Source organism: Bubalus bubalis, chromosome 14, assembly GCF_019923935.1.
Source record: "Bubalus bubalis isolate 160015118507 breed Murrah chromosome 14, NDDB_SH_1, whole genome shotgun sequence".
NCBI lineage: Eukaryota > Metazoa > Chordata > Mammalia > Artiodactyla > Bovidae > Bubalus > Bubalus bubalis.
The window spans coordinates 64,593,368-64,616,786 of NC_059170.1; the positions used below are offsets into that span (position 1 = coordinate 64,593,368).

At 42.8% G+C, this 23,419-nt stretch overlaps 1 long non-coding RNA gene across 1 annotated transcript; it reads right to left on the minus strand.

Moving 5' to 3' along the window:
- Positions 1-11,291: 11,291 nt before the first annotated feature.
- LOC123329091 lies at positions 11,292-13,008 on the minus strand. Its single transcript, XR_006544238.1, has 3 exons — positions 12,126-13,008; positions 11,806-11,903; positions 11,292-11,347 (listed from the first exon to the last, which is right to left on the minus strand). It is a non-coding gene; the product is annotated as an uncharacterized LOC123329091 (long non-coding RNA).
- Between the last annotated feature and the right edge of the window lie 10,411 nt (positions 13,009-23,419).

Genomic DNA, 23,419 nt, shown 5'->3' on the forward strand with positions numbered 1-23,419 from the left:
CATGCAAAACTGTACCAGCAGTGACAGGGAGATTGTTCTGCAGTTTTAGCCTTTTGTTTGGGATAGTCAGACTTTGGCTGCCTGTGGCAATACACCCTCAGAAATCAAGCTGGGCTGTCCTGGGAGTAACAGAAGCCCACCTGGCCACCCCACCTTGGGCTGCTGGTCATTGCAGGCTAGGAATCACAGAAGGCAGCTACTGTGGTAGGAAGCAGGCCCTGGGAAGAAAGCTCGTGGTTTCACTTTGTGGGAGGTGAGAAAATGCACAATGATTTTCCTCTATTTGTCAGACCCCTCCACACAAATTGGGCTTCCCTTGTGGTTCAGGTGGTAAAGAATCCGCCTGCAATGCTGGAGACCTGGGTTCAATCCCTGGGTTGGAAGATCCCCTGGAGAAGGGAACAGCTACCCACTCCAGTATTCTGGCCTGGAGAATTTCATGGACTGTATAGTCCATGCGGTCGCAAAGAGTCGGACATGACTAAGTAACTTTCACTTTCACACAAATTATCTCATTTATTTCCCACAAGTGTGTGAACTAGGTATTATCCCACTGTGTAGATGAAACAACCAAGGATCGAACAGTAGCTTGACCCAAGTTCAGAGAGCTATTAAGCTATGAAATCAGGCTTTCAACCCAAGTCTGGCTTACTCTGGAGTCTCTTTCTACTTCAACAGTTTTCATGTAAACTCAGTAAGATCTCTGAGTCATAGAAGTGCACTTATATACATAATACAGAAGCAGCATAACAACTCTAAAATAGCCCGAATAAGTACAGTGTGAAAATACAAATAACAAAGTGGAGAAATACACATAGTCTTCCAACCATTATCTTAGTTAGAGGGGGGAGAAAACCCCTTTTTGATTATTTTATCTATAGGCTTCCCAGGTGGAACTAGTGGTAAAGAACCCACCTGCCAATGCAGGTTAGATGAAAGAGACATGGATTTGATCCCTGGGTAGGGAAGATCCCAGGAGGAAGGCATGGCAACCCACTTCAGTATTCTTGCCTGGAGAATCCCATCATGTCTGACTCTTTGCAATCCTGTGGACTGTAGCCCACCAGACTTCTCACTCCATGGGATTCTCCAGGCAAGAATACTGGAGTGGGTTGCCATTTCCTTCTCCAGGGGATCTTCCTAACACAGAAATTGAACCTGGGTCTCCTGAATTGCAGGCAGATCCTTTACCATTTGAGCCATTAGGGAAGCCCATAGATAGATAGATAGAGATATACATATCTATAGATATAGATATAGGCTCCAAATGGCAGGTTTGGTGAATGATAACAAAAATACTATGTTAAGGGTGGAAACTGGAAAAAACAGTCCATTGGAATCCTGTCCCTGATGGCAATTCCCTGAACATTTGCCTGAAGTGGAACCTGCATGATAACCCAAGTAGAAACTGCCCAGCTTCTGTGTATGTGCGTGTGGGTGCTCAGTTGTGTCTGACTCTTTGTGACCCCATGGACTGTAGCCCACCAGGCTCCTCTGCCCACGGGATTTTCCCAGGCAGGTATACTGGAGTGGGTTGCCATTGCCTTCTCCAGGATTTTCCTGATTCAAGAATTGAACCCACATCTCCTGTGTATCCTGCATTGGCAGGCAGGCTTCTTTACCACTGAGCTACCTGGGGAGACCTGCCCAGCGCCTGAGAACCCTCCAAATGGGTTTGGTCATGATTTTTTAAAAAGTATTTGTTGATTCAATTCCCTCCTAAAAATTAATCATACAGAAAATCTATTAGATTATCTGTCTTAACAACAGAGGTCATGTCTAATTTATCTTTATTTTTTATTTACTTTAAAAAAGTTTGAGGGAAAAGTCACATAATATAAACTATACTTCTTGAACCATTTTTAACTGTATATTTCAGTGTCACTAAGTACATTCACATTGTTGTGAAACTCTCACCATCATCCATCTCCTGAATTCTTCACTTTCCTAAAAGGGAACTCTGTGCCCATTAAACACCAAGTCCCCATTCCTCCTCCCTTCCCCTCCCTCCACTCCCCCGCTCCCCCCTGCCTCTGAAGGTATCTTGTTGTGGTGGCTGTTTATTAAGTGTCAGGTTTAGAAAGGAACATCAGCCATGTGAAACCTACCCTTCAAGAATTGGCATCATGTTAGCTGACTTGGCCAGTCAAGCCTTCACTGGAAGCTCGCCAGTTAATTGGGACTAGAGCAAGGACACAGCCCATTTCCCCAACCAAGGGCTTAACAGTCTGGCTCAGGGAAAATAACATGTTTTTTAAAGTGTATACTACACAGAAGGGGCTTCCTCAGTGGCTCAGGGGTAAAGAATCTGCCTGCCAATGTGGGAGATGCAGGTTCAATCCCTGGGTCAGAAAGATTTCCTGGAGAAGGAAATGGCAACCCACTCCAGTATTTTTGCCTGGAAAATCCTATGGTTAAGAGAGCCTGGCAGGCTACAGTCCACAGGGTCACAAAGAGTCCGACAAGAGTGAGCACTCACATACGCAGTGATACTACACTGTGATACCAAAAAAGGAGATACCAAAAAAGTGTGACTGAGATCTCACTCTACAGAGAACTTATTATGCTTGGGACATCTTCTTAGTTCCCAAGGATTCTTCTTTCCAATGTCCAGATCTTTCTCCAGAGAAAGCAGATATGTCTCTACAAAACACCTATCCTCTTGTCTCTAAGCCCTTCATGCAGGACTGGACCGTTGGGCAACCAAAGCTAAACTGGCTCTATCAGATTCTTCTCTGTCAAGTGAATTTCCCATCAAGTGTCTCCTGGGTAGGAGTCCTTGCAGCTGAATACTGTTGGCATTGATACTCAAGAGAGGAAGTTTATGCTGTTTGGTCCCTAAGTCACGAGAGCTGCCCTTCTTTCTTCCCTTCTGAAGTTTTATTTCTTCATTTTTTCCTAGAATTCTATTATATCCTTTCAATGAATTCCTTCTCTTGATTTCCTCAGAGGTGGTTTCTACTAAGTGCAACCAAACAAAATTTCAGCACTTGAGAAGTGCAGCTAGATGACTCTAAGAATCACCATAGCCAGAACTAAGTGAGCTGAAACTGGAAAGAAAGCAAATATGCAAAGCCGAATATAGAAAGAAACATTTTTTGTAGTACAATAGAGTGAAACAAAGTGACTCAAAGTGAAGGAGGGGACTAAATGACATGGAAAGCATAGCGTGGAGTCAACTGGGAGACTGGGAGTGAGGAAGAGAGCTCTGTTGCCAGGGGAACCATGGGCTCTATGCCAACCGTCAAGAGAAGATAATTGTGATGGAGGCGGCTGGCCAGATACCTAGGTAAAATTTAAGGGTTTCCTTTTTTGTTGTTCCTTTGGTCTGGGACTTTGTGAAGTAACATTCCATTTTGCAGGTGCATGCCGCAGTAACTTGGTGCGGTGGCGTGGCATATCATAACACTGACGGCTTTGCTATATGAAAGGACATTTAACAAGGAACATCTTAAATAGAACTTCGTATCTGATGCATTTTGAGGGATGAGTGACCCTGGTGGCTGTCACAGGACAGCTAAACCCCACCTGCAACATGGGATTACCTGGGGCTTGGCCAAGGCCTTCCACGCCATGGTGGCTAGACCTGCCCAAGGACTGGTTGAGGCAGTCATGATCAAATGCAACATCTCATTGGCAGGAGAGATCTCCTGGAGCCATACACTGACAAAATCGGGGAAGATTACTTGATTTGAGTTTTTTATTTTGGAAGATGCAGACCAAGCTCTTTGTTGGCCCTTGGGGGTGGGTGGGTCCAGCCCATCTCAGTGTCAGCATGAGGAAGTGGTCCACGCAGGAACAGCAAGTGTGACTTCACAGCCCACCATGGGTCTGGTTTCCTCAGATCCTCATCCACTGCCGCAGCTTTTGGATTCAGTTCCCTAGCCCTGTCAGCCCAGAGAAGCGTGTGAGGCATTTATCAGTTTTACTTATTTAACACAGTGAAAGCAAAGTTAGATATATTTTGCTTAAAAAATTTAGTTCCGAGGTCTGGTTTTCCTGAACCAAGTTCATACATATCAAAAGGCCAAGAAATCAGAATGCAGTGTGTTTTTTTGGCTAAATCTGTTTCCATCACATCTTCTATTCAATGTCTTCCAATATGTCCTTTGAATCCTTCCAGTAAATTTTTTTAGCATGAGGTGTCAGAGACTAAAAGGTAATTTTGAGAGTGATGACTGAATGTATTTGACCAATTGGGTCTTCTTCAATTAAAAGTTAAGGCTGATGTGGTAAATCGGTACAGTTTACTGTGGAGAACAGTGTAGAGGGAAGTATGGAGGTTACTTAAAAAACTAAGAATGAAGCTACCATATGACCCAGCAACATCACTCCTGGCTATATATCCAGAGAAAGCATAATTCGAAAAGACACATGCACCCCAGTACTCATTGTAGCTTTATTTATAGTAGCCAGGACATAGAAACAACCTAAGTGTTCATCAACAGAGGAATGGATAAAGATGTGGTACATACATACGATGAAGTATTACTCAGTCATAAAAAGGAATGAAATCATGCCATTAACAGAGATGTGGATAGACCTAGAGACTGTCACACAGAGTGAAATAAGTCAGAAAGAGAAAAACAAATATTAGTATCATATAAAATTGCTTATATGTAGAATTTAGAAAATGGTACAAATGAATTTACTTGCAAAGCAGAGATAGAAACACAGATGTAGGGAACAAATGTATGAATACTAAGGGGGTAAGGAGCATGGGAGGAATTGGGAGATTGGGATTGACATATATCTAACACTATATATATAAAACAGATAACTAATGAGAACCGACTGTGTATTGCACAGGAAACTCTACTCGGTGCTCTGTGGTGACCTAAATGGGAAGAAAATCCAAAACAGAGGGATATATGTATACATATAGCTGATTCAATTTGCTGTACAGCAGAAACTAATATAACGTTGTAAAGCAACTATAGTCCAATGAAAATTGTTTTAAAAAGCCCATGACTTCCCAAATTTTACCATATGAGAACAAATTATGCCTCCAGAAAACTTGACATTGGCTATCAAAATCTAATAGTATTAGTAATTTGCTTCAGGGCTCACTGACCCAGTAAGTAAATGCTTTCCTTAAAAAATAATTTCTCACCATGCTAAAAGCATTTAGAGAAATGGTTAATTCTTAAAATGATAAGCAACTATTTTCATTTAAGTAGGTTCCTCTAATTATAATTTTCATTGAGGACTATGATTTAGTTCTATAAATTTAAGTGCTAAATAAACAGCATACCCTAAACTTCAGTCCAGACTCTGTCCTGGCCCAAAGGAAACTGATGAACAATTTTTAATTTGCACTTTTTCTTTTTGTCAGAGTCCTAAGTGAAGCACAGAAATATCCCCAGAAAATCCATCCTCTTGGTATTTGCAACATGAGGAAGTTCTGAAAGTCTTCTGAGAGCAGGTTAGGGAAGTTCTATGACGTTTCCTGCCTACTGTAGGATATTTATCCCAACCCAAATCTTGTTTTTTAAAAAGATTCATTTATTCCTAGGTTTGGGTTTCACACTGGGCTTTTCCACTGACCACAGAAATGCAGCAATAATCTTTGCTTGAGCCTCTGCAGAAAATATTAGACATCTGAAGCAGTATCTTGAATTATAACAGCTCTTAAGTAACCAGTTCATCTTAATAAGAAATCTCCCTCACAAACTTTCCAAAACCATTCCAAGGCATTTGGAACCTGTCTTTTCATATTGTTGCTTTGAGAACAAAATGAGTTTCTCTTGCAAGATTAATTAAAACGGACATGTTGTGGAAGCACAAACAAAACTAGAATTTGTTCGCTATAAATGCTTGTCATGACAACATTTGCTATAATGTCAGTCTGACATCTTGCTTTATTTCTTTAAATATGAAAAAACAAATAAGGGAGGAAGACTTGCAGTAAAAGAAAAAAAATTATGTCAACCCCATTTCTTATCACAAACATAAAGGAATAAGGGTTAAAAGTTCTCTCTTCTCTCCAGCTGGATAAAAGTTGCACTAGGGAAAACAAAGAGACAAATTTGGCATTAATAAGAAGATTATTAGCAATAATCAATACAGAGAGAAATGCTTTCTGAAGACTAGTGTCTGGCAAGTTTGTTGTTTTTCAGTTGTTAAGTCTTATCTGACTCTTTGCAACCCCATGGTCTGCATCACACCAGACTTCCCTGTCCTTCACTATCTCCTGGAGTTTGCTCAAACTCATGCGGATTGAGTTGGTAATGCTATCTAAACATTTCATCCTCTGCTGCCCTCTTCCCCTTCTGCCTTCTATCTTTCCCAGCATCAGGGTCTTTTTCAGCGAATCAGCACTTCACATCAGGTGGCCAAAGTATTGGAGCTTCAGCTATAGCATCAGTCTTTCCAATGAATATTCAGGGTTGATTTCCTTTAGGATTGACTGGTTTGATCTCCTTGCTATCCAAGGGACTCTAAGAGTCTTCTCCAGCACCACAATTTGAAAGCATCAGTTCCTCAGCCCTCAGCCTTTTTATGGTCCAACTCTCACATCCATACATGACTACTGGAAAAACCATAGCTTTGTCTATAATTACCTTTGTTGGCAAAGCGATGTCTTTGCTTTTTAATATGCTATCTAGGTTTGTCATAGCTCTCCTTCCAAGAAGCAAGCATCATCTAACTTCATGGCTGCAGTCACCACCTGCAGTGATTTTGGAGCCCAAGAAAAGGAAATCTGTCACTGCTTCTACTTTTTCCCCTTCTATTTGCCATGAAGTGATGGGACCTGATGCCATGATCTTAGCTTTTTTTAATGTTGAGTTTTATGCCAGCTTTTTCACTCTCCTCTTTCACCCTCATCAAGAGACTCTTTAGTTCCTCTTCACTTTCTGCCATAAGAGTGGTATCATCAGCATATCTGAGACTCCAGCATGTGACTTATCCAGCCCGGCATTTTACATGATGTACTCTGCATTTAAGTTAAATAAACAGGGTGACAATATACAGCCTTATCATATTCATTTGGCAAATAATCGCAAACAATACAAAATACGTGCATGTATATGTATAACTGAAACACACTGCTGTACACCTGAAAGTAACACAACATTGTTGATCAACTAGACTCCAATATAGAATAAAAATTTAAAAGTAAGTCCTTCTAGTAACTTACCTGCAGAGTAAGAGATGAGAATATGAGGCACTTTATAAAAGAAATAAGGTATAATAAGTTCTTTCTGAAAATGGACTTGATTTTTGAGGTTAGGATGATTGAAAAAGACTTAGGGAAGGAAAGAAGAAAGTCTTCAAATTTGAATATTATGTGCAAAGTCAAGGAGAAACTGACTTAAGGAGGAAGATAAGTTCTTTGGGAATGGAAATGTTGGGAGTGGTGCAGACTCTCCCCCATGTGGAGTCTGATAGAGATGGAAACATGGAACTGGAACTCAGGGGCCTTCTGGGCTGGAGATGGAGGCAGCAGAGGTCAGGGTGGGGGCATTAAAGGAAGTTGTGGTCAGAGTTGAGCCCATTCAGGAAACTGAAGGAGGGGCTTGCTAAAGACAGGTACCTGCAATATTCCAGAGTGGAACAGGGGAAGCATTTCATGAGAAACACAAAGGAAAGAAGAAAGAAAAACAAGGAGGGAGTGGTATCATGAAAGACAAAAAAAAGGACCTATGTACAATGAGAGTGTAGACAGCAGTGACAAGTGTTCTGGGGGAGTAAGGGTCTGAGTGTGTGGGGTCTTCAGACACTTATGTGTCTTCAGGTCACTTATGTGACCTTAAGCCTGCAGAGCTCTTATAAGGCGGAGAAGACAATGGCACCCCACTCCAGAACTCTTGCCTGGAAAATCCCATGGATGGAGGAGCCTGGTAGGCTGCAGTCCATGGGGTCGCTAGGACTCGGACACGACTGAGTGACTTCATTTTCACTTTTCACTTTCATTCATTGGAGAAGGAAATGGCAACCCACTCCAGTATTCTTGCCTGGAGAATCCCAGGGACAGGGGAGCCTGGTGGGCCGCCGTCTATGGGGTCGCACAGAGTCGGACACGACTGAAGTGACTTAGCAGCAGCAGCAGCAGCAGCAGCTGTTATAAGGAAACAAAGACCAAGGAAAATTAAAGCACTTGTTAATCATACAGCCAGTTAGGAGGGAGCCAAGACCAGAACTTAGATCCTGGACTTCCTGCTATGCTGTCTCTGCTCTGTCAGCCTGCACCTTGGGTTAATGGAACCCAGTTTCGCCAAAGGAAAAATGTAGGAGATCAGGTTTAGTAAGATAAGTCCAGATGATGCTGAAAAGATACTAAAATAGGGGTTTTAAATGTTAGTCTAAGGAATGAAGATTCCCTAAAGAACTTTGAGCAGGAGAGTCTTCCTAACCAAAGAGGTATTGGGGAAATATTTATGTGGTAGTTTTCAGATGAACTGTCAATATTTTGCTCAGATCAGTCTTAGATTGAACAGTTATGAATTAATTGCTTCCCCAAATGATTTATACTGAATAAACACCTTAATTTTTTCAGAAATTAATAATGATAAGAAAGGGAAAATCTCAATTCTAAAGTCATCTATTGTTTAACTCTATCATACCACCTAAGAAATATCTAGAAATAAAATGAAAGGTCCAACGATATTTGGAATCACCCCAGTCTTTAGGTAGAAGCCTGATTTGGCCTGAGTCCACTATAACCCACCCCTACATACATTCATATCTCTCCTAAGACTAATGATTAGTGCCATATGGTGATAGCTTATTTTACAAGATCCCTCCCTTTTTCTTCTGTACATGTGCATCTGTTAGAAAAAAAATAAAAGCATATTCTTGTACCTTTGGAAGAATGCCTTAGGGAAAATGCCCTGCACACAGGGCAGACTTTGTCTAAAGGGGCTGCCCTCCATGAGCGGGTTGCTTTGGTTCCAGCCAAAGCCCTGGATGAGCTCTGCTGGGTCCTCCTCTCTCCACTCAGATCTTTACAGCCTTGAGATTCTCCAAAGTCAAGATAATGGCCTGCCTCATTGAGGGGCAATACACTGATGGGTAGAAATTGACCTGACACTACAAAAACCCCAAGGTCCCATGGTTCCTAAAGTCTGATTAGCTGGTTCATTGCAAGACGAACATCAAGCACTGGAACACAGGGGAAAAAATGCCACAAATAGTGCTTCAAATTGATTTTAGGGTCACGGCCATCTGCACTTCTGACCCTGACTTTGACCCCCCTCACATCTCACTTTCCATCTCTGCTGCTATCCTGACTGTACACGCTCTGAGCAGAGAGGACGCCCGCTTTACATGTGCTTGGGCTGAACACCGCAGTGGGATTGTTGCCGGGCAACAGCATCCAGAACAATTTGTTTGGGGAGCATTTTGAGAATGATTGCACTTGCGGGTTGGGGTGGGTTGGTGGTGTGTCGTCGTTCTTCTTTTTCTTCCTGTGGTACCTATTCCTGGATGTTGTAAATATTCATCTGAATTTTGCATATATGAGGGGAAAACGTTATTTAAATGAGCTTGGGAGGGTAATTTGCTCGGGTGCATCACTACACTCTTTTATGTTTTGCAGGCAGTCTGCTGCAGAAGGAGGAAAAGCCATTTTGTGACCGTTATTGACACAGATGACAATGCTATGCTGGCTTGTTTCAGTTCCGTAGAACAATGGGAGCAGAAGAAGATGCAGTTTAATGAAGGCATTTAGCAAATTGTTGGTAAATGGTGGGGATACAAGGGCCCCAGCGAAGTCATCAGGCACATTTCCTCTCTAATGTGGCTGCAGTTACTCTCCTGGCCTCCCCGCTCCTCCTCTCCGAGAGACAGCCTTCCTCTTCCTCTCCTTTCCACGCTGGAATACAGCACTTGGCTAAACCCGGGAGAGCTGATGTGAAAGGTAATGGGAAGAAACAGTTCCTTTCCAAAGGAATCTGGCAGCCTTAAAGATCTGCAGCGCACCGATTTCAGATGAATGCGTTGGGGAGGAATCGCAAATAACTTAGAAAATCATCAGTGTCAATATTGCCCACACCCCTGGAATATGAATATGTACACACACCCACGCACCCCCGTGGAGATGCGTTTATTTCACAATTCACAAATGATAAAGAAACCTTTCCTTAATTTCTTTTCCTTAGGGACTTGGGGAGCCAGGAGTAAAATTGAAATTCTTCCAAATGCTTCCCCATATGACTTATATACTCCCATTAAGGTGAATTTCCTCAGTCTACACACATTCTGTGGGTCTTAGTGACCACCTTCCTGACTCATAAAAGAGAAACTGTCCTTGAGGCTGCTATGTCCCCTCTCTCGGCTGTGACTTAGTCAGGAGCCTCTGACCCTATATGACAGAATTCGAGGTTGTAACACCAGCCAAACACAGCAGTTGTGTTTAGGGCTCAGTCAGTTACAAACTCCGTCTCTCCATCCCCAGGGACATGTCTGTGGATGTAAGACAGGCCTCTAGGCCATCTGAACATGTGAGCCCCTAAGTTGTGAGCTTCTGGTCCAAATTGTGTTCAAGTAGATATTTTTTCTAAAGGAGTCCCATCCCAGGGCTATCATCCCAGATCTTCGAGCTTATTTTTTAAGTTGTCTTATACAGGAGGCAGCTTTTGGCCAAGAATTCAGTAAAACTCTTTCTGGTTCATGGTTACCGCAAGAACAAGTCAAAGATGAAGTTTCATTTTGGGTGAAAGCACTCAAATATCCAGGATTCAAACTGGTGTGGAAGGAGCCTCCACACTGTTCTCCATAGAGTTACCGCATGTTGTTGTTCAGTTGTTCAGTCGTGTCCAACTCTTTGTGAGCCCATGGACTGCCATGTGATCCAGTAATCCCACTCTAGGCATATATCCAGAGAAACAGCTAATTCAAAAAGATACATGCATCCCAATGTTCAGAGCAGCACTGTTTACAATAGCCAAGATATGGAAGCAACCTAAGTGTTCATTGACAGATGAATAGATAAAGAAGATGTGGTTAAACATATACAATGGAATATTACCCAGCCATCAAAAAAGAATGAAATAATACCATTTGCAGCAACTTGGATGGACCTAGAGATTATCATACTAAGTGAAGTAAGTAAGACTGCTGCTGCTGCTGCTGCAAAGTCGCTTCAGTCGTGTCCGACTCTGTGCAACCCCATAAATGGCAGCCCACCAGGCTCCCCCATCCCTGGGATTCTCCAGGCAAGAACACTGGAGTAGGTTGCCATTTCCTTCTCCAATGCATGAAAGGGAAAAGTGAAAGTGAAGTCACTCAGTCGTGTGCGACTCTTCGCAACCCCATGGACTGCAGCCCACCAGGCTCCTCCATCCATGGGATTTTCCAGGCAAGAGTACTGGAGTAGGGTGTCATTGCCTTCTCTGAAGTAAGACTGAAAAAGACAAATATCATATGATATTGCTTATATGTGGAATCTGAAAAAAAAGATACAAATGAGCTTATTTATAAATCAGAAATAGACACACAGACATAGAAAGCAAACTCATGGTTAGCAAAGGAGAAAGGTGGAGTGGGGTATAAATTAGGGGGATTAACATACACACTATGAAGTATAAAATAAATATCAAGTACCTAATGTATAGCACAAAGAATTATACTCAAATTTAGTAATAACCTATAAGGGAAAAGAATCTGAAAAAGAATATATATATTCTTATATATATATATATATATATGACTGAATCGCTTTGGTGTACACCTTGAAACTAACACAATACTGTAAATCAACTATACTTCAATTTAAAAGAAACACAAACTGGGGTGAAAGGTCAATAGTAAAGAGGATAGAGATGTAGGGGGAACGAATTCAAAAGTGAATGCATTGTTTACCATTCATCAAGGCATCCAGTGCTGGATTAGAACACCAGGTCCCTCAAAAGTTTCCATCTGGACACTGCCTTCAAGACAACCTTGAAAGCCCACAACTTCTATGAAAGTGAAAGTGAAAGTCGCTCAGTTGCGTCCGACTCTTTGTGACCCTATGGACTATAGAGTGCATGGAATTTTCCAGGGCTGAATACTGGAGTATTTCCCTTCTCCAGTGGATCTTCCTGACTCAGGAATTGAACCGGGGTCTCCTGCATTGCAGGTGGATTCTTTACCAACTGAGCTATCAGGCAAGCCCCCACAACTTCCATTTTCCACCAAACCTGTTTGTTGAGCACGTGTTAGGTGCAAGCCATGTTCATAGGTCTTGCATAGGCTATCTGATGCTAAAATGCGGACTCTCCCCTCAAGATCACAGGCACAGCTTTCTCGTGGCTTTGGCAGGAGAGATTCAGCCTCAGGCAACAGCACCTCCATCAATCCAACACCACTGCGATACAGCACCCAGCCCCTCAGAGAGGACGTCTGACTCTAGCAATGATCTGCAGCCCCCTTTGAAAGATATCCTTTATCTCCTGATTCAAAGTTTACCTCCGGGAACAACCCTTCTCTTTTGCTCACACCTCTAGGCGAAGAGCGTATGTTACAAATGCCACAGCCATATTTAGACGTGTCTGTTGTTCAGCTCCTCCGAGCCTGCCCCCAAGTTACCTTCTCCATGGCAATTACTCATGAAATCTGAACACGCCTGCAAATTAGTGTTAGGTTGCTTTTGTTTCCCAATTAAATGCCCACCTGCTAGTATACGATTCCGGTTTGACGTGGTCAGCCTTTTCCCCTTCAGCTTTTAGGAAGAATAAAAAAAGGTACCCACCTTCTTTACACAGAGAATAATTATCGTGCAGAGCTGTCCACCTAAGGCAACAATGCAACATGCACTGTGAGTGTATTCGAAGAAGAGCCGGACAAGGATGAAGAAAGTTCCATGGTATAAACATTAGACAGACAGGTGGATGGGTTTGTATAGACCATATGGCCCCCTTCTGCCTTGAAACATACAGAATTATATTTTGTGAAAATCCCTTCAAGAACTGTGTCTAAACAGAAAATCATGGCAAAGAAAATTCTCGTGATGCCTTAGCCGTGTCCATTATTTTGATGTTGATTTTGTATTTCTGGGGATATGTTTTCAAGATAGAGCTAACACACTTGTCGTAGCATAAATGAGGTGGCAGAGGGTAAGGGGGAGAGACAGGGAAGAGGAATTCAGTATTGTTTTCTCAAGAGGAATGGATATATACTTGACTAACTCGTAGACGAGGAAAACGCTTGTACCCCAGCGCAGCCCCTGGAAGCAACCACTGTGATGCGAATCCAACGTTCCGAGCTGAACGACAGACACAAAATGCACCAGATAATGAGAAACAGTGTCATTTCTGGAAAACATTAGAGAATATTTTTCTCCCCCTCAGGAAGGCAGAGCATATGATTCCCATTCTCACATTATGACAGAAACGCTGCGTGCACTCGATGTGGAGGATTGCCGCCTGAAATTCCGAGAGCCCATACTTGATGAGGGGCTTCAAACATGCTTCTTCAAGCCCAGTTTAATCGACATCCTGGTTGACAAGATAACACAGTTTTGACAGCAACTCTGCACTAAAAGCATTTCTCTTCCGATTTTCAAGAAGTTCTCTCCTGATTTTCAAGAAGTTCTCTCCCAGAGGTTGGGATATGAGAAATCCATAGCCTTTCCAAGCAATTTAGTCTGAACTGTTGAAACATGGCCAGTGATTGGTGAGACCACTCCAGCCTAAGAACAGCAGTAAGGTCCTTTGCATTGTGACAAAATGGTACTTCTCTGTCTCACTCGCCTCTGGCCACACATGGGCAGAACGGCCTGCCCCTCTAATCCTCACGCTCCATCCCAGGGGACCCTGGAGGTTACTCTTTTGTGCCTGAGGCCTCTTAGGTTCTCGGTGGCCCCTTCCATGGCCCTTCAATCTGGCTTCTTGCTGAGATGCCTCTAGTTGCTTCTGACACTCAACTTGTCACAGTGATGCCAGCAGCCTGATTCTTCCACTAACTCCTTAAGTGTCCAGGGCCACCGTGGTACTTCCAAGGTGGCACCAGAGCCTGCAATGCTTATGGAAATGCACCAACCCAGAAATACCTGTGTGGCTACTGGGGCAAAGGCCCTTGCTGGAGCTGTGTCATGTCCCAGCAACAAGCTGGAAGGGAGAGCATTCCCTCCATCCGCACTGGTGCTGTGCTCTCATGCCAGCCAGGATGCCATGGCTCCTCGTATGTGACACAGGGCTCTCAGGGAAACAGCACTTGTTTGTGACATTGAGGTCTTTGTCATTACTTCCTTTTCCTAGGGCTGCTGTCTGAGTCCTTGGGGGTTTGGGTGAAAGATATTAGAGAGACAGCTGTTACAGTGCCCTTAGTCGTGTTCTTCCACGTGCCTCAATACATACTCAGGCCGAGACCTTCCCCAGGAGGATTCCCCGTCGTCACGCAACTAGACACCCAGCAGAGTGACATCAGCACCCTCAGGACACTGTCACCAAACTGGGCCCCATGTCACAGTGCTAAGAATGGAACAGAGCAGTATTTCTATACACCCTTGAATTTCACTTTTATATAAACTAATACCAAATCTCCAGCAAGAAAGTCTAGCAGGTGTTAGATGATTCTACTGCTAGTAAAAAGAGATTCCATGAATCTGTAAAGAGGAATAATTTCACTTTTTTTTCTGTTCTCTTGTCATAGATGAGACTATGGGAGAGTGTCAGGAGGTAGCCCATCCCTCTGAAGTTTCAGAGAATCACATTGTTTACAACAAAGAGAAGAGCAAGTAAAATATAGTAATACTAAACATCAAAAAAGCAAAGGAGCTAATCAGATAGTCTTTTCAATCTTTTGTCTACTCTGCCGGCAAAACTAATTTAGATGATAACTACAAGACATCATACTAACCTATTGGCCAGCAAAAAAAAAATTAGGCATTTAACCAACCCTTTTAGCTACATCAGATCAGATCAGATCAGATCAGTCACTCAGTCGTGTCCGACTCTTTGCGACCCCATGAATCGCAGCACGCCAGGCCTCTCTGTCCATCACCAACTCCCGGAGTTCACCCAGACTCATGTCCATCGAGTCAGTGATGCCATCCAGCCATCTCATCCTCTGTCGTCCCCTTCTCCTCCTGCCCTCAATCCCTCCCAGCATCAGAGTCTTTTCCAATGAGTCAACTCTTCACATGAAGTGGCCATATATAAAGCCAAGTAACTGGTTTGATTCACTTTTTCCCACCAACATGACTGATTCATAGATTGCCTTAGTTGGTTGGCATTTGATAAAACACTAACGGGAGACTCCAGAAGGAAGTCATCACCAGCCTCCATTTAAAAACATCCTTTCTTTTTTAATGTATCAAATACAATAAAAATAATTTTGTAGGCAATGTTATATGTTTTCTCAGTTCGTTTAATCATGCAATCCATATGGCTCAAGAAATAAGGAACATGTTTATAACCTTTAAAGGAATATGATATCCTTCTATACTTTTTAAAAACTTCTTCTAAGCTTCTTTCTAAAAGTTCAAGTCTGGGTAAAAGATTATGCTTTTCAACTATTTCTCATTATGAAAATGCCAACAGTACAAACCTCCTTGTTTTATTTTATAGCTTAGACTTACTGAAGCTACACAAGATGACTGCAATCGATATTTGTGAGAAGACCAAAGTGAGAAATCCATCTTTTAGACCCTGAAAACTGAAAAAGGGGACTGTGCCCCTCTCCATAAACAACCTAAAATGCTACCCATCAGGGTTCATTCTGAGGTTAGAAACCTGCCAGTTTCAGAGGGAGATAAGCATCTCCTTCAAGAATTTTAGCCTTTTCACCATTTCCTTGTATCACTTAACAAAACAAATACAGTCAGCCAATACACCCCTGAGAAGAGTATCAGTGTATTGCCTTTTCAGTTTCTTGTGAATTCAAAGCCATCAAAGACATAATTAAAACACTTCCACAAAAAGAAAGCCCAGCCTGAGACAGCTTCAATCCACAATCCCTGTCTCTTCAGAACCTGTAATTACTCCGTGTACTCAGTGCACAAAATAAGGTTTGCTTATAATTTGGGGACCATGCTTTCTCTTCAATGTGTAAAGAAACACTTGTGTCAAATGATACCACATTTTACAGAATGGCAGCTCTTGGTGGCTCAGTGGTAAAGAATCTGCCTGCCATGCAGGGGACACAGGAGACATGGGTTCGAGTCCTGGGTCAGGAAGATGCCCTGGAGAAGGAAATGGCAAACCACTCCAGCATTCTTGCCTGGAGAATCACATGGACGAAGGACCCTGGCAGGCTAGAGTCCATGGGATCATAAAGAGTCGAACATCGCTGAGCGACAAGACAGAGACAACGAAGGTCTCCCTGCACTAAAAGACGACAGAGTTTGGCTACCTGGACGTGGTCCTGGGAGAGGACGGTTACAATGAATGCGACAGAAATTCACACCCTTTTATAAACTACCTCAAGAGACAACAATAATTTTAATTTTCCTGACACCCTAGCTCACGGGTCTAAAATATATGCTTTTAGAAGACAAGGACTGCAGTGTGGTAGTTACCCAAAGGTTGGGAATTCCCCGGATAATTCATCTATCAGAAAGGAGCATCAAGACTTCCCTAGCAGTCCAGTGGTTAAGATTTTGCCTTCCAAGGCAGGGGCCATGGGGTGGATCCCTGGTTGGGGAACTAAAATCCCACATGCCTCAACAGCCAGTAAACCAAAACCTAAAACAGAAGCAATATTGTAACAAATTCAATAAAGACTTTTAAAATGGTACACATAAAAAAAATTTTTTTTAAATAAGGAGCATCATCTGTATTTGGGAAATCTGCACCAAACAGAGGCTTCTCAGATGTCTCACCATTTCCAATTTACCCTGAATTATGGGCTATACTTTTGTCTCTGAGGGGGTCTGGTGAAGCACAGAGGTAGAGAGGATTGATTTCTTGTAGACATCCCTCTGTGTATATCCTGATAGAGTGAAGGGGTTGAGGAAGGAAAAAAAAAAAACACAAGCATTTGTGCTCATCCACTGCCCTTAAGACATCAAAGCACCCACCAGAGCACTCATTTTCTGCTAAATACTGGGATAGATGCTTAAGACGAGAAGCCTTCAAATGCGCTTTATAACCAGGGGCTGGCACACATCCATCATTGGTTGAATCTCTCATTTCTCAGCTACTCTCTGACGCCTAAGTGTGAAAAAGTCAGTATGCCTGAATTGAATTTTTAGATCGCTTTACGTCAATACACATTTGTTTGTTTTCTAAATCAACAACAAATGCAACAGTGAACACTCAGACTGCTCAGTTGTGCAGCCTCGCCTGCTGCCTGGTGCTGAAACGGGGTTCAGCTTGTTCACGTCTGGATTAAGCCTCATTCCATGAAGGGGAGTAAATGATTTCCTTATAGAAAACCAGCACGGTGGCTTGTGCACACCTCTGTGTGTGTGTCTATGCATGTGGCATACGTGCCTGCATGTATACATGCCGGCAGTTGTTTCCACATTGTTCAGAAATAGCTAAGGAACAGTCTTAAAGAGGTGGATGCAAAGGCAGGGTACTCAGTTTTGTCTGGGGCTGACCGAGCCAATTGGAACCCCATATTTAGTTCTGATTTTAAAGTGAAGTTGCAGTTTGCACTGTCCACAAGCTGGAGAAAGCTCTAGTCCCTCTGAAGAAGCAAGCATGTGGGGAAAGGCTGGCTGGATTAAATATCAGAAATTTTGTTTCCAATTAGTCTCACAAATCCCATGGATATAGCCTTGAGTTAAAAAAAATGCAAATGTGAAAAATATCCATAATTTAATAAAGACAAACCCTTCATGATTTCTGAAAAGAATTTCTGCCTAACCAAGCAGGGGAAGATGGACCAGCTGTTCTTGCTGAGTGAGGGAGCAATGCTGTTTCTCTCAGATCCCAGAGGGCATGCCTGCTCTCTAGGGAAGCACCACCCACCCGAGTATCTTCTCTCCTGCGCTTTCACCCTGCAAAAGAAACCAGGTTGAGAAGCTTCAGCATGGTAATTTAGGGTTTGGAAGAGTTCTCTTCACTTATTCATTCATTCAATTGTACATTAGCTCTTTGCATCTATGTAAGTCTATAGATGCCTCCTTGCTACCAAGTTCAAGCTCATACCGCTTATCTCACGACAGGCTGATAAATCAAGAGATAGGGTGTTGAGGAAAGGAATAGTACTGCTATTTGGAAAGTCAGCAGACAGAGAAGATGGTGGACTAGTGCCCCAGAGAACAATCTTACCAGAGTTAGAATTCAGACTTCTTTTATACTGAAAGGGAGGGCTTGTGGCTGGTTATTGCAAACCTCGTGATGCTGGAATCCTTTGCTCTTACAGCTGTCCAAGTAGGTCTGGTCACACTGTTTCTGTAAACCTGCCCCAAGACAATTGCTATTCTCTGTTCTGCAACTTTTTATGTCTATGCCAATGGGAAAACGTTATACCTTTAAAGGGCAGAGCCTTGAGAATGGGCTCTACTATGTATTTCAGGGTACAGGCACCATTCTTTTACAAAAGGTACAGAGCCAGCATGGCTAAGCTCAGACAACAGAGCACAGCCTTAGAGCTAAAGGAATACACTCAATATGGAAGTCTGTTCTTCTCTCAGACTTGTTCTTCTCTGTTACATCCTCAGTGCCACTTATGCTACAAAGGTGATGGGGAGAAAAGACTTAAACTTCACAGCATGTCCTTGAACTGAAGTCAGAGAAAGTATCTGTGGATAAAGAGAGCAAAACAAAGAAACTAAAGGAAATGTATTCACATCTCCTATAGTTCCCTTGCAGCTAGAGTCTGACCTCCAAGATTAAAGCCATGTTTGACCATGGGCTTAGTCTGGTGCCCACGGTAGAGCCATGAGCAGTTTATCTATTGTGAGGGTTTCCTTCAGCTGGGGTGGCAGTGAGTCCACTCCTAGGTAACCTGACCAGGGATAGGCTTCCTCTGAGGACGTCTTTCCTCTGGGGCTCCCGGTCTTAAGACGCGCATACCCGCTAATTCCCCTGCATTCACTGATAGGGAGGGAGGTGAGGTGATGTGTTAGTTTCCTAGGGCTGCTTGTAGAAACTACCACACACTGGGCGATGTAAAGCATCAGGAATGTATTGTTTCGTGGTTCCGGAAATCAGAAGTCCAAATCAAGGTGCTGACTCTTCTGGAGGCTCTGAGGAAGAGTCTGTTCCATGCTCCTCTCTGAGCTCTGCTAGCTCCCCTGGCCTTGTGGCTGTATCACGTTTCTGTAGTCACACGGCTTTCCTCTGTCTGCATGAATGTCCCTGTCTTTTTTTCCATCTTCATATGAGTCGTGTTCGAATACCCTACTATTCAGGATGACCTCAGTTCAGTTCAGTTCAGTCGCTCAGTCATGTCTGACTCTTTGTAACCCCATGGACTGCAGCACGCCAGGCTTTTCTGTCCATCACCAACTCCCAGAACTTAATCAAATTCACATGCACCGAATCACTGATGCCATCCAACCATTTCATCCTCTTTTGTCCCCTTCTCCTCCTGCCTTCGATCTTTCCCAGCATCAGGGTCTTTTCCAGTGAGTCAGCTCTTCACATGAGGTGGCCAAAGTATTGGAGCTTCAGCTTCAGCATCAGTCCTTCCAATGAATATTCAGGACTGATTTCCTTTAGAATTGGATCTCCTTGCAGTCCAAGGGACTCTCAAGAGTCTTCTCTAACATCACAGTTCAAAAGCATCAATTCTTCAGCACTCAGCTTTCTTTATGCTCCACCTCTCACATCCATACATGACTACTAGAAAAAACATAACTTTGACTAGATGGACCTTTGTCAGTGGCTTCATTTGAACTAATTTTATCTGCAAAGATCCTGTTTCCAAAAAGAGTCACATTCACAGGTATCAAAAATAGGATTTGAATCTCACTGTGGCACACAGTTCAGCCCACAATAGATGGCAAGTCACGTCATACCCAAGGGCCTCCGTATACTAAAATCAAGTATAATGCTTTTTCACTAGAGTATAGTTGGTTTACAATATTGTGTTGATTTCTGCTGTACAGTTAAGTGAATCAGCTATATGTATTACTCAGGTATTAAAAGGAATGGAATTGGGTCATTTGTAGAGACATGGATGGACCTAGAGACTGTCATACCGAATGAAATGTCAGAAAGAGAGAAACAAATATCATATATTAATATAAATAGGTAGAATCTAGGAAAATGAGCAGGTGAACCTATTTGCAGCCAGGAATAGAGATGCAGACATAGAGAGCAGAAATGTGGATGTGGCAAGGGTGGGGGATTAAATGAACTGGATATTTACATATAGTTTTAATATTATTCAGTAGGAAGCACAAGGGAATGGAGGAAAGACATGGGAGACATAACAAGAGAGGAGAATCCTAGAGACCTAGACAGAGGCCATTGCGGCAGCTCAGACAGTGGAGGTGCGGCAGGAGCAGTGGCCCAGCTTGAAGAGGGGAGGAGAAGCCACAAACCCCCTCTGTTTGCCTGCTCTGTGAACAGAACAGCCCACACACAGCCAAGGTCCAGGGCTTGGACCTAACAGACTGTTCCTGCCACATCAAATCTACAATTGGCTGCATGTTTATAGTGCAGTATCTTGAAAGACATAGACAGCAGGATATTTCCAACTGATAGTGGGAGGAATTTACTTGTAAGTAACTCTATGACCCTGAAAAACTCACAGGCAGAAGGAGTCCTTCAGTGTTCAGATGACCCTGACTTGGGAAGAGGTGGGCATGTGTCTTCTCAAGACTCCCTTGGGATGGAGGAAGGCATGCGAGTGAAAGTGAAAGTCGCTCAGTCGTGTCCGACTCTTTGTGACCCATGGACTTTACAGTCCGTGGAATTCTCCAGTCCAAAATACTGGAGTGGATAGCTGTTTGCTTATCCAGGGGATCTTCCCAACCCAGGGATCGAACCCAAGTCTCCTGCATTGCAGGCAGATTCTTTACCAGCTGAGCTACCAGGCATGAGAGAGAAGGAGCCAATTCCATTTAGGAATCCCTCTGTTGGGACCTGAAAGAGAAGGGATGATGGCAGATCCCAGGCTGCAAGTGGCCCTGCTCACTACACCCAGCCACCTACTCGGGGGTAGAGCTCCTGTGGGGACTCAAGAGGCTGGTAGACGGGCCGATGGGCTAGAAGTCCATCCAGAATTTCAGAGGCAGGAGGACCAAATGATTGATGCTTTATTCACAAGATCTGCATTCTCTGATGCTGTGTTCTGTTCAGCATATGCTTTTCATCAATTTGTGTGGATGGAAACCACCTATGAAAGACATTTTAAAAAAATATTCAGAAACTACTGAAGAAGGGAAAGCTTCTAGAACTTGTCAGTGCTGGCTTTCACTTTCACATCACGCTGGGCTTCAGTTGGCAAGGATGGGGTGAGACCAACATCATTATTTTATGTGAGAAATCTAATAGGCCCAAGGAGTGAAATTAAAGACTGGGGCACCCCACCTTCTCTGTGAATGGTTGTACAATTTCCCATAGATTCAATCTGCTGCCCTTGACCTCTTACCACCAACCAAAGATGGAATTTTCTATTTGTCTCTCATCATAAAGCTCATCACTTTAAAAAAAGAAAATTGTGTTAAATTTGACTCAGGTAATAGAATTCTACAGGCTGCTGACTTGTGAGGAAAGTAAGACAGCTGTTTTCATGTGTTAAGAAGAACTTGAATTGACAGTTCACATAATCTTCTGTGAACATTTTCCCCCACAGTGTGTAGATAACTATGTTTGGCTTGAGTTGTTGAATCTCTGAATTTGCACATATGTATTGATATGCGATGAGCCGCAGAGAACTAATCATCCACAGCATAGTCTGACAGCTCATGTTCCAAAGGAGCACTCTTTCCTGGGGTCAATCACCTTCTAAAAGAAAAATAAATCTTAACGTTTTCCTCTCAACCAACAGGGACCTTTCCTGTGTGCCGTTGACAAGACGTGGACAGACCTGGTCCAGGAGTCCTGAGGCTAAGACTGCACAGGTGTCTGTGCTCGTGTTCAAGCAAGCACAGTCTGCAAGAAGAGCGGCTGTCCTGAGAGTGGAGCTGAGAACTGTGCCCCTCCATGGGGAAGGGGAAGCTGGCTTGGTTGAAGGCAAGCCAGTTGGAGGCCTTGCAACAAGCAGAAAGCGCTGACTGCATTCTCTGAATTTTCAAAAATGCCCAACAGGAAGGGAAACCCAGAAAAATAAGCATCAGCTCAATCAAAAAGGGGAAGATCTCAACTTACCAGAAGGAAGAAGGTCTGTGCTCCAGGATATGAGATGCTTAAATGCAATACCACATTCGGCAATCTCTAGGACAACACGGGGGCTTCCCAGGTGATGGTAGTGGTAAAGAATCCACCTGCCAATGCAGGAAACTTCAGAGATGCAGTTTCAATCCCTGGGTCAGGAAGATCCCCTGGAAAAGAGTATGGCAACCCAACCAGTATTCTTGCCTAAAGAATCCCCACAGAGAGAGAAGCCTAGCAAGCTACACTGGCTAGTCCATAGGGTAGCAAAGAGTCATACACAACTCAAGTGACTTAGCATGCATGATGCATGCACGCATGACCACCAACTATCTTGCTCTCAGGAGATTTTCTTCTACTTTTTTAAAAATAAGGGGTAGGAATAGGCGGGAAGTGGGAAAGAGATTTAAGAAAGAGGAGATTTGTCCTTCTGTGGTTAATTCATTTTAACGTATGACAGAAATCAAACCAATATTGTAAAGCAATCATCAATCAACTAAAAATAAATAAATAAATATTAAAAATAAATAAAATGATATTTACTAAATATATATATAATATGTAAATCCTACAATGAAGCAATAGTGTACTATCAAGAGTAAAGTAATAAATACATGAATAAAATATATAAGTAATAAACACTAGTTATACAAATTATAAACATTGCAAATAAAGCTGAGCTTCTCCCAGACCATGCTCTTCCCCAGACCTGATTTCTGTTTCAAAATATGTGTTATGCAAATAGGTAATCTTCTCTGTCCTTTTCCAGATCTTTTTCTTACATGCACACACATGCACATACCCAGTACATATTCTTGTAGGGAGTATTCTATTCACACAAGATAGATACTATCTTACTACACATGTTATTCTATATTTTTCATTTCAAAAATATCCATTTTGCTTATCTTTCCATGTCAGTATATACTAAGCCACCTTTTGCAAAGTATTCCATGATATGGATCTAAAAAGTTTATTCCCTTATTATAGATATTTAAGATATTCTTAATTTTTTTTGCAGACAATGGTGAAAGTATCAACTTACAGGCAGCAATGTATAGAGAACACATTTCCTCCCACACTTGCCAACACTTGGTATCATTATCGGGTCCTTTAAAAAGAAAGTGTAAGCCTGGTCTGTCCTGGGTGACTTGGTCATTCACTTACTGAAAGACAGAAAGTCAGAAGATCCCTCAAGGTCCACAGCAACTCTTTGATTCAATGATGATGAGTAAAAGGATTCTGCGTGATGTTCTACAGGAAGATTACCTGGAATG